The sequence below is a fragment of the Lissotriton helveticus genome, chromosome 4_1, assembly GCF_964261635.1.
Source record: "Lissotriton helveticus chromosome 4_1, aLisHel1.1, whole genome shotgun sequence".
Lineage (NCBI taxonomy): Eukaryota > Metazoa > Chordata > Amphibia > Caudata > Salamandridae > Lissotriton > Lissotriton helveticus.
In genome coordinates, this window is record NC_136063.1 from 715,376,523 (window position 1) to 715,389,240 (window position 12,718).

The window sequence follows — 12,718 nt, forward strand, 5'->3', positions numbered from 1 at the left end:
GATGGGGTGCACAGCTGGGCACAGCCCTCCTTGTCACTGAATAGGCTATGCCCTGCCTTCACACTAAGGACTTGTCACCACTATTCCTGTGCTTAGCTTGGAGCCAGTGCAAGGGAGTCAGATAATTCCAAGCACATCAAAGCAAAATCTTGTAGACTTCTCATACTTCAAAGAAGGCACCAGGTATTAAAAAATAGGGTCTTCAAACCAACTCTTCAGTTTATTTCTGGACCTGTGGAAGGACTCTCAGAGGACTACCTACTACTATGACCTGCTGTGTACTCCACAAGACTTCTTTTCTGCACCAGAAAGGCCTGATTGGCTGCCTGGAGCCTGCCTTGAACACTCAGAGGCCTACCCTGTTGCGTGAGCCCTGCTTCTTCACCTGAACCTATGACTAAAAGAGTGACTCTAAGGGCTAGTTTCCTGGCCTCCTGTTCAGAGCCACTTAGACATAACAGGCCTCCACCATTAGTAACTCTATTTAGGTAAACCGGGTACTCGCTCTGGGTTTTTGGTATATAAAGTCAAGGGAAACTGGGCGAGTTTTCATTGTCTCTCTTTTCCCGGTTTCTGATCCCACCATCTTGAACCCGAACCTGGACCCAATATGATTGAGTATTCACCCTGCTCTCTCCAAGTGGTGCCCCTCCAGTCCCGGACCCTTGGTGTTGGTGCTATAGGTGCCCAGATCTAAAACGTAGGATTTTTTGAAAACTTTTAGATAAAAAGTGCTCTGGAGAACCCAGAGAAGATGGGGACTAACCTGCTCATCTATCCACCCAAGGTGCATCCTTGGTTGTTCTGACTTTGCAGCACCTCCGGCTGCATTATTTTCTGCAGCAGCAAATCCTATTCAGTGGTCCTTCGCCAAAGGGCTATCCAGCCTTCTGGAAAGCTCGTCAGCTGAAGCCTCCTGACTTGTGCCGCTGGAGATTTTCGACTTCCAAAAAGGTGACTAAGTCCAAACATATAAATCTTCACAGTGACCTCATCCAGAAGCTCCCCATTGACGACTCTCCTTCCTTGGACCCTGCCTGCAGCCTTCTCCCACTGAATTTCACCTTCTCAGAATTCTTCTCCAGAATGTCTTCTAAGCCCAAAGGTAAGCGCCAACCACGGCCAATCCACTTTCTGTATCCGACCCACAATCCAACATGGTTGGCCATATTTTTTTATTTTGACCTGGTCTCACGTGACTAGATGTCTGTGGTTGGCACTTTTATCTTTTAGGCATTGGTTTTTACTAAAAACTTTAAAAATTCATAACTCCGGTACTACTGATTTGATTTTTGTCGCTTTGGTGTCAAATCATTTATTACATTTGTACTCTATTTTTCAAAATTGAGGTTGGATTTTTCTTATGTTGCGTTTTCACTGTGCTACTGTTTGAATGCTGCATAGAAACTTTACACATTGCCTTGAAGTTGAGCCTAACTGTTTTTTGTATAAAGCTACCAAAGATTGAGCACTGGTTAATTTATTGACTTTTGTAGTTCACCCTGTCAGGGATTGCAGCTGTTTATATAGCAGGGGTCACCCACATTCAACCCCCAACCCAATCACACATATCTTTTACTTAAAATATTTGTATTATATATGTTTGTAACTCATATTAGTATAGTGAAAATGCACAAGAATAATAGTTTCATATATGAAAGCTTTAACTATGTAGTACTATTTAAAATTAGGAATTTGTAAATTAAACAATAGTAATGTTTAAATGTCACATACATAAGTCAATACATTTAACAAAGTAAATTAATAACGGCGGTGGATGGAAGTCCATCACAAGTAATAAAGTCACTATCTTGTTAGATCGAGTGAAAAATGTCAATAATTTAAATCTGAGCTCAGCCCCTGGTAGCTATGGCACAGAGCAGAAAATCTTAACTTAAAGAAAATAATCATATCATTTGGAACTACCAAAACGGTTAAAAAGTCAAAAACACAACACAATAAAAACCTCACCTCAATTTATAGAAAGATTTAAGAAACAAAATGACCCCAAAACAACAATGGGGAAACTGAGATATGAATTTTCTACGTTTTGGATAAAAACAGCACCAAACAGCACCAATCGTCAAATGTAAGTCAATGGTCGCTGTAGACAGGGATCGAGGTGGAATTTCTATGGAACCAAAGGCTCGATGCCGGAAGCAAGTTGGTCCCAAAAGCCACTCTGGAGATTTGGAGATTTCTCACAGAAACTTTTCAACGCGACACAGAATGGGACTTTTTCACTTTTTTGGAGGTGCAGAGGTTTCCACATGGAATGAAGCTGATATTCAGTCTGATGTTGTGGAACAGCTGGTCGGATACTTTTCGGGCAGGTCCCACTGAAATTTGGAGTTCTGGAGGAAACGTTTTTCAAACTTTCTTCTGGTGCCCCAACAACCACTAAAGTACACTTCTTAAGCTCCCAGGGCCGAAGGGAAGGCACACAAAGACTTAGGGTGTAAGCAGAGCTGAATAGCAGGGTGCAGTCCTGGTCTAGTTGTTATTATTTAACTGGGCACTTTAGGGTAAGGCCTCTTGCAGCTTTTTGTAACCCTGGCGCCACAAAGGAGGTCAGTCAACTGACCCGTGGAGTTTGCTTCTTGTTGTCCTGGGGACAAATGGGAGCAGGTCCAGTCATTCAGGTCCCCTTACAGGTCTAACACATCATGCACAGTCTTTTTCTGTTGTTCCACAAGTCCAGAGAGTGTTCTAAGGATGGTTCCTTGTGATGTCACATTGATGCCTGTCATCAGCTAGTGGGTGGGAGAGACCCCTTGCCCTTCAATAACCAATGGGGCAAAAGTTCCAGAGTGCAACCCTACCTATTTTTCAGTATTTCCTGTTTGTCTTACTGCAAACATGCCCAAAATGCCATGTGCCAGCGCAGTGCCAAGATGGTCAAAGTCTTCAGCCACACTAAAGCTGGGCACTAAGAGCTGCGGTGTGTATGGAAGGGTACTTTGAAAATCCCTGGAGTTGTCTCACATCTAACTCTAAAATCCAGTTTGAAGCAGTCCTTGGACACACATCAAAGTGGGAGACAGAAGAAAATGAGGGTTCTTTAGCAACCAGACTGGGAATACAACATAATTGTGCTCTAGTCCTTTTTGACCCATTGCAAGAGTGCAAACATTTTATATGCACCTCAGACCAACCTGTCCTGTAGGATTTTACACTATTGTGCCAAACTGGTGGCAAAAGCCCATTCCCTAAATATCCTGCTTAGCTCAGAGGAGTCATCCCTGCCCTTTCAGGTCAACCTTCCAATCACAGTGGTCTCTTCTGTAGCTTCTGCAAGGAATTTCAAACCTCATTGAGGTCAATCACTTGATTGCCAACTGCTGCAGAGCTAATGTACATTACCTGCAGCATCTTCAGGTGGAGAAAAGGTAATTTTCTAAATGTTACTTTCTCTAAATATTTATTCAAAATCCAATTTCACCATTTAATCACACTTTCGATAAATATTACACAGATTGGTTGAATTGTTTTTCTATCTGGTCCCAAATTCAAGATAGCTGAAATTATATTTTTATTTGTACTCTACTTTTCTCATAGGACAACCAGAGACTTTCACAGTGAAAATAGTGTTTGTGGCCTTGTCAAAGCAGGGACATGGAAACAACATCTACATGTACCATTTTTAAATAGTATGCACCCTACTATGTGGGAACAAGGCCTGCAAGTGGGTGGCTTATTCATATTTAAAAGGAAGGTTTTTCCCTGGTCAAAAGGGTTATTGTAACAAGTCGGGCTGTAGATTACACTGGAAGTGTCACGAAGCTGACGCCTGGTGGACAGTCTTTGGCTACGGCTGGGACAGAAACAGTTCTTGTCTGCCAGACTTATTGGCAACCACTTCCAGTAGCCTTGTTGATGCCAACAGAAGGAGCGCAGAAGCAGAAAGTGCCTTACGGAAGAGGCCAGAATTGGCCCCAACAAGGAGGAATAGGACCTAAAGCTAAAAAACCTCCACACAGACGTCAAGGTGCTAGACTGGACTTCAGGCCAGGATTCAAGGAAGTAAAAATGGTCAGAGAGAGACGCAGGATCTCAGCAGGTTATTCGTGGTGTGGGCTTTTGCCATTCCTAGACACATATTCTCTGAAAACTAGCTCTCTCCTGTGACTTTACACACAGCATATGGATTAAGCAAGAAGGTATTGAGAGACAGGCTGTAGAAGATGCCACACAGCAAAATCCCTCTTCCAAATAGTGTGATGGTTATACTTCTCAGTAGTAATTTATGGTCCCACCGGCAAGAAATGATCAAAATCTAGTCCCGGATCTACTAACGCTAACCATGCTAAGTATCTGCAAAATGCTGTTTGAAATTCATCAAACAGCACTAAAGTTCTAGACAAATAACTTTTCAACTCCTTATGACTGCACATATCTATATATATTCACTGACAAAACCAAAGGTGAAAATGACATTACAGTTAGTAGTAAATATCAGTTAAAATGAAACTTTTTAAACTCAAAAAACAATAAAATTCACCAGTTATACTTAACTGAAGTAACTGAATTTGCACTCCTGCTGTGAACAGTGTTGTCATCAATGATGCAGTTTCAGATGTCATATTGCTTTTATCAATGATCTTCTAGAACATGTCAAGAGTGATGTAATATGCGAGGTCATAAGCAGAAAAAGGCAAGGGCACGAGTTATAGTTGAAAAATAAACAGGGGTTGTGTGCCTGACCCCATGCCATGTGTGGAGTTTCATGTATCTGCCGATCCATTGTGACTCTCACAGCGACACCCCTGGAGATTTGCTCCAGATCTGCGAAACCACTGCAAAGCCCCTGGGCTATCACGCGAATCCCTAGAAACGCCCCCAAGAAACATTTTTCTTTTATTTGACTATGGGAATCCCTCTGAGATGCCTTCACAAGGCCCAGGGGATCTTATTTTGCTTATTGTTTTAGGACTTGGGGCCGACTCCCTGAGTCTTTAGATGGTGGCGCAACTTTTTCTTCAGGCTGTGGCCCGCCAATCACAATATGAAGTTGAGCTCACAGATCCGTCGCAAATCCATTGCGGATCCTCCATAGCCTGACATATCTATATTTTTTTAACCTTAAGTTCTCAAAAACTACTGAATGGAATTACAACAAATTGCAAAATGCACACTTTCTGGACCAAGATCTAGCTTTCTGCCAAATTCTGTTCAGCAGTTTTGGCAGTATCACAGTTCAATTTTCCTACCAAAAAATAAATGGCGAAAAAGCATTTTGGGGCCCCCATACTTTTTCTCAGCCCACACTTGATGGATCACCCAAAAAATTTCCACGAAGGAGCTAAGGTGGATGAGACTTTTTGGGAAAGTTTCGTGAAGATTCATCAAATGGCAGCATAGTTATAAGCAAACCAATCGCATTTATGTTTGACGGCCTTCCCGGGTCGTGGAAGGAGCTCACCTCTGGTTACAGCGGGTCCATGGCGGCATTATCTGATGCTGCCGCAGCGGAACGGAGTGAAGCAGGCTCTTTTGCAGAGAAGAGTCTGCTGAAAGCAGGGATGACAGCTGCAAAGCGGGGCAGAGATCTTCACGAACATGTGCAAAAATGATTATTAATGGACATTAAAGACCGAAGGAAGCACCCACTGAGGTTATTAATTAATGTGCACTTCGTATCCCAGAATGCCGTTAGGCCACGCCCATTGGGGCAGGATTCAAGAAAAGTGCACGCTGAGAACGCTTTGCCGAGTCTTTCCAAAGCCACTGATGAAAGGATTGAGGTTCCTGAAACGCGTTTGGCAAATTGGATGTAACTGCCTGTCCTGAATGTTATCTCTGCTGGCAAGCCGTCATTAAAACATTGGAGCTTGTATTCCATCTCCGTGTGGCTCATTTCCAAAATTGGGTCTGCAATCGAATTTATGTTTGACGGCCTTCCCGGGTCGTGGAAGGAGCTCACCTCTGGTTACAGCGGGTCTATGGCGGCATTATCTGATGCTGCCGCAGCGGAACAGAGTGAAGCAGGCTCTTTTGCAGAGAAGAGTCTGCTGAAAGCAGGGATGACAGCTGCAAAGCGGGGCAGAGATCTTCACGAACATGTGCAAAAATGATTATTAATGGACATTAAAGACCGAAGGAAGTACCCACTGAGGTTATTAATTAATGTGCACTTCGTATCCCAGAATGCCGTTAGGCCACGCCCATTGGGGCAGGATTCAAGAAAAGTGCACGCTGAGAACGCTTTGCCGAGTCTTTCCAAAGCCACTGATGAAAGGATTGAGGTTCCTGAAACGCGTTTGGCAAATTGGATGTAACTGCCTGTCCTGAATGTTATCTCTGCTGGCAAGCCGTCATTAAAACATTGGAGCTTTTATTCCATCTCCGTTTGGCTCATTTCCAAAATTGGGTCTGCAATCGAATTTATGTTTGACGGCCTTCCCGGGTCGTGGAAGGAGCTCACCTCTGGTTACAGCGGGTCCATGGCGGCATTATCTGATGCTGCCGCAGCGGAACGGAGAGAAGCAGGCTCTTTTGCAGAGAAGAGTCTGCTGAAAGCAGGGATATCAGCTGCAAAGCGGGGCAGAGATCTTCACGAACATGTGCAAAAATGATTATTAATGGACATTAAAGACCGAAGGAAGCACCCACTGAGGTTATTAATTAATGTGCACTTCGTATCCCAGAATGCCGTTAGGCCACGCCCATTGGGGCAGGATTCAAGAAAAGTGCACGCTGAGATCGCTTTGCCGAGTCTTTCCAAAGCCACTGATGAAAGGATTGAGGTTCCTGAAACGCGTTTGGCAAATTGGATGTAACTGCCTGTCCTGAATGTTATCTCTGCTGGCAAGCCGTCATTAAAACATTGGAGCTTTTATTCCATCTCCGTGTGGCTCATTTCCAAAATTGGGTCTGCAATCGAATTTATATATATATATATATATATATATATATATATATATATATATATATATATATATATATATATATATATATAGCAGTTAACTCTCCCCGAATTCACATCCAGCGTGAAAGAAAGAGCACGGACCACCACCACCATATATATATATATATATATTGTAAACTTAGACACCAGGGGTGGCAACAGATTGGATAAGCTGCAGACACTGTAATATAGATTAATTATGGAGTTCAACACTAATATCCCCAATGGTTGTAATTCTGATGAGGAGTTATATGTACATTTCTAAAAAAATCTTTTTTTCTCCTTGTCTGCTCATGCCTTGTTGTTCTCTGCCATGTTTTGATACCTGTTTTCTGGTTGTATTGCAGTGAGAATAGGAAGGGACTCTCATCTAGCTTAGCTGGTTCTGAGAGGACATGGCTTCGAGTAGCATTCCATCTCAATTTTTTTGCCCACCATACCACTTCAGTTTAGAACTAGCCATATGCAAATCAGTTTAGAACCTGTTGTAATAGAAACAATAGTTTTTTTGGTGAACAACCATATGGCATGACACTAAAAAACTTTTATTACTCCACCTCTTTTATATGATGTAGAAGAAACCTTTGAGACTTGAGGACATGAATGAGAACTTTCCTTGAAAAAGCGTTCATCAGGTTTAGTGGGATGTATACTCAAGCAGAACACACTAAAGGATAGACACAACGCTTTATACTAACTTTACTTACACTATCAAAACAACATAAATGTAAAGCAATTGGTGTTGTTGTTGATTTAGTCCCATTACAATACAAAATATAAATATGGTGGTAGTTGATACGTTTTATGAGATGGAATTTTACATGTTATTCCACAAAGTACAAAGCACTGCAAAATGGTTCCTTGCTTTCTGTTGGAAATCTGCCTTTGACATGATTATACTTTCTTTAATGCCCAGTAGAAGAAGCAATACTTACCATCATTTTATAGAGAATTCCACGTCATACCATCTGCAACCTGATTGACAGGATGAAAGGACAAATCAGAGCACTGAACAATGATTGTGCTGTTTTAATATTCAGCATTAGAATAATGTATTAACTTTTATATAAACATTTGATTATGTATAATAAATGCAACCAATATCCAAAAGGAGCGCTTTGGTCAATAATTTTCACAAGCTGATTGCCTAATAGTCACGTTCAAGGAAATTCCATAGGCAGTCTTAATGAATATCTAGTTGATATGTTTTATTTCCAAAACTTCTAATTTATTCAATCCACAACTCATCATAAAAGACAATTAGCCAATGTGTTTCGTCCACACTGGACATCGTCAGGGCTTAAAACTTACTGCTGAGTGATTATTTCCTGATACCCGTTTAGGCTTCGTCCATCTGTCCCCTTAATTGAGGTTTATATCTGTTATTCTACACGTTCACATCCAACGCGTCATCTTATCCAACCGGTCCGATAATTCCCACTTCTATGGCGATTTGGAGATAAACAGCCCAGTGGCGGTGGGACTACTGAGAGTAGAGCGCTCCTCAAACAATAGTGACTGATAACCAGTATTTTACATCTGTGCGCACACTTCTAAGCCCTCACCGCTTGTCGATTTGTTTGACTGATGTATAATAAATGCATGCATATTTCAAAACACAGTTTCTTCTTTCTTGCTGAAAGTTCAGCATGCCAGTCTTTATCATTACTTGGTTCCAAGTTATTTTTTCCCACAGCTAAAGCTATGGCAAAAGATGTACTGTGAATACTGTATTGAGAGCAGATTTCCACATTACTATGTAACATTATAACATAAAAATCTGCAGGAACTGAAGGACTAAATTGTCCCACTTTTAACTATATAGGTTGAGGTATGTTTTTTTTCCTTTTCTATTCTGTGTTTTATTTGGCCAGTATCCCTCAACTTGATATGCCAAACTATTGATGCTGCCACCTGGTGTTCCAAAATCTTGTGCGAAAAATGTCCCATATGCCCTTGTAAATGATCTACCTAAATATGAAATACGAAATGAATTCTGCACTATTGTACAATTATTGAAAACTTCAATGGGCTATTATATGGGAAGGTTATATTGTGGTAGTTACCTACATGGGGTTACACTAAGGATCAGCATGCAATGGCATCAAAGACATTTTGTGGCATCTGAGCATGTATATGTTGAACAAGGCCCTAATCACTGGTTCCCGTAATGGAATTTATGAGTGATGTTTACAGGCCCTAACTCTTGTCCCGCTGAAAGGATTCAGCTTGTTTACAGACAACATACACAAGAATATTCACTGGACACAACATTGGATCCCTGTACTAGCAATAAGTTACTTTGGTACCTATTAGAGGACGTAATGCCTTCTTCTGCTCACTTTTTCTTCACTTGTACTGCTGACCCACCCTTCCAGGTCTGGGACTGGTATTAAATCTCACATGGTTTGTCAGGATTAGTGTCTACTTAGTTAATACTTTTAGGCTCCACGTTGCCCTTAGCCCCTGCAGACCCTCCTTGAGTTCATTGCTCCTCACATTATCTTCCACTTAACCCAACCTCTTTCTGAAGCACTCTCTACAAAGCAGCTCCGGGAAATCTTCAGGAACGTTACTACTTTACTAGTGAGGTGGACCATCAGGTCAGCTGACATATAGCAATGCTAATATATGTTTTGTTTTACCTATTCTCATCATGCTAGCAAAGATTTTCACTCAATCCATCAAAACCTCAAGCAAAGGGAGCCCTCCTGTTTCAATTCCTTGCGAACAGCCATGCCCTTTTGTTTAGTTTGTTGTGATCTATCAATCCTACGATGCTGTTTGCTACTGTCAGATAAGGGAACTATAAAACATCTCTCCTAAATGATAATATTTTAGAGTAGGCATTCTGGGGTAAGTTAGATGTCACATCAAACCAACTGTCATTCACTAACTGACAAGGACTTGGTTTCTAAACCATGGAAAGTAGATTTGCATCTGGCAAACTTGTATGTTGATCGAGTTGAGAAAGGAGCCATACTTATAGTGACAGGTAGTCTGATGCTGTTGACCACCTTTAGTAGAAGCAGAACTTTACTACGATAAATCACTGCCACCACAAATGTTAACTTACAAGCAAAACCTGGCCAATGAAGATCATGCATGAGAATCGTCGCCTCCATCAAAGCAATACAAATCCACACATCTTAGTGTTTTCCTTGGAGTAGAAGACAGCCGTATTAAATTTAACAAAGGAGGAACAAGATGAAACCAACTCTGCCGCCATTTTGGGGAAGGACTCCTATGTCTTTGGGTGCCTTTGTATGGTGACATGGCTCAGTTTTCTTTAAGATTTTCGACTTGACCATTTGACAAAGGAAGTCATATAGTTTCAGTGTCTTCGTGCCATGGGACCATGCCTTGTGTGCCCAAGACAAATCAGAAACATACTTTAATCAACAATTGTCGACTAGGAAGGGAACAAATGTAATAGTAAAGTGCATGTCACAGTCCTTGACATTAAGGCTATGTGCACTTAAGCGGTGTGTGTGTGTGTGTGTGAAGGTTGCACCGTTACCAGGCGTGACACAGGCCCGTATATATGTGGGTTTTACATGTATATACTGCAATGTCTAATGTGTGAATGGCAAATCTGAAAAAATGCTAATATCTCAAGAAGAGCTGACGGTGAAGTTCAGAGACGGTCTTGTAACCAGACAAAAAGACAGAGCAATGTGCTTTCAATCAAGATCGTAAATCTTGCATGGTGCGATGGAAAAATGTTAGATGTAACTATTTACTATTTGTGGCAAGTACTAGCTTTTCTTTATAGCAAGCACTGGGAGACGTTTTGTGTGTATTATCCCGCCCCAGCAGCGCCAACACAGCCGACAACAAAGTACTGCTAAAAACAAGTGCAGAACTCTGAGCAGATGGAGAGCAAAACAGATGTATACTGTCTGTGTACTTGTCATCTGAAACACAACACCACACACGCCACGAGGAAGTTTGCATATAGCACAGCGCGACCCCCAGATCATAAATCTATGCACGAGAAAGATGTAGTGGAAATTTCGCTCTCTTTTTTTGGAGGAGGGATTAGGAGTTTATTTTTGTCATCTCTGCGAGACAGCTACTCATTCATCCAGATCACAGCTAAAAGGAGAAAAAAAGCTGGTCACAGAAATTAGCAGTTTCAGCTCAGCAGCAAAGTCGCCAGCCTGTGAAGGCAGAGAGAAATTGACTAATTAGCAATGCGCACTAAAACTTGACGGTTCTTTATAGAGAGAAGGGAGGGGGCAGAAAAAGAAGGGGAAGGGACGGGGCGGTGGGGGCCCCCGCTTTCCTCGCCCCCTCCGTTCTTTTTCCAAAAGATGTTTGAAATCGCAGTCATTTACGCTCGACAATTTTTACAATAGCCTTGAGCCATAATTTTGCGAGTCTCTCCAGCAGCCATCCCCCTGCACGGTCTCCCTCCACCGGCCATGCACGACCGTTTCTCTCCCCAACCGTGGATTTCCTATTACTCTCGTTACGACTCACTGAGCCCCAGGCCCAAGGATAATGATGTGTTGTTTCTTGGTAGCATAATTTGTCACACGTACATTTTTTTTCCTTCTTCTTCTCTTGCAGAAAGCCCTGCTCTCTCTTCTCCCCTTTCTTTCTCTCTTCCATCCCCTCTCCCCCATGCACGCGTTCCCTGACTGTTGCTAATTCATGGGGGATAAAGATGATGAACGGCAAAATAAATTGTAAAGAGTGACTGCTCTGGAGTTGCTGGAACAAGAAGAGGGTTTTTTGGAAGCAAGCGACCAAAATCTCCTTTATAAAGGAAAGAGGATTGATTTTGTTTTTGTGTTTTTTGGGGGGAGGGCTGCTGGAAGTGGACCCTTTACTTCGGACGGCCGGTGGTCGCTGGACAGGTAAGTTTTCTCGGGCCTTGTTCGGTCTGTTTCCTGTGTTGTGTGTGTGTATATGTCTGTGGTGGCGTTGTTTTTTTTCTTCTTTTTTTGTGAAACGGGGGGCGGGGTGGATAGTGCGCGAGGAACCCTCTTCGGAGAATAAAAACTCCAATTGCAAAAAAAAGAAATGGGCAAAAAGGGAAGGAAGAGGAAGAGGAGGGGAGGGGGAGAAGCGGGGGGAGGTTGAAGGATTGACCGGGTCCAGCTGAAGAGAGAGAGGCGCTTGGAGATATCAAAAGATGTCTTTTCATAACAAGCAGGTTGGGGTGGCACAAAGGGCGCCTGGTCCGACGAGAAAAGTGCGAGGGCTGGCTGAAAGCAAGGCGAAAACAACAACAGACAGCCCCTGGACGCCCGCGAGGAGTGAGCCGCGATGGAGTTAGGAGGTATCCGGTGCTTGCGGTTGTCTGCGCGGGGCGAGTGGGGTATTCGTGCGGACAGGCTCTGTGTCTCTTCTAGCATTCAGAGGGGCTGTGTGGGCGCTGTTCTGCGAGACTAGTGCCGGGGTGCAGTGCGGGCTCGGTCGCGTTTCAGGCTCCCCATTTTGTGAGTGGGGTAAGGCGGTGTGTGCGATTGGGCAGAGCGCGCGGACGCAGCACTGCGGTGGCCGCGTGCAGTCAGCCCAGAAGGAGCGGCGCGCGGGGCCCCGTGCCCGCAGCGGGCTGTCTCGCGGTCATGCGCGCGCGGAGCCCTGAAGGAGCGGCGCGCGGGGCCCCGTGCCTGCAGCGGGCTGTCTCGCGGTCTTGCGCGCGAGGAGCCGCCGCCACTCCGGCTGCCTGGGCACCGCTCGGTCAGCGCCGGGAGAGGTAGCGGCGCCTGGCGGGCGGAGGTGGGACAGCGCCTGCCCAGGCTGAGCACAGGGAGAGGGACGGGGGCAGGGACCAGTCACTGCACCGCCGCTGCCCCT

The 12,718-nt window shown here is 43.7% G+C and overlaps 1 protein-coding gene across 1 annotated transcript in view; it reads left to right on the forward strand.

The window, feature by feature from the left end:
* Positions 1-12,035: 12,035 nt before the first annotated feature.
* The window catches only part of KLHL14 (kelch like family member 14), a 165,230-nt gene continuing 164,547 nt past the window's right edge, over positions 12,036-12,718 (forward strand). Inside the window, exon 1 of the mRNA XM_078685674.1 lies at positions 12,036-12,197. The gene's annotated coding sequence lies outside the window, so the exon portion shown is untranslated. The remainder of the gene's footprint in view (positions 12,198-12,718) is intronic.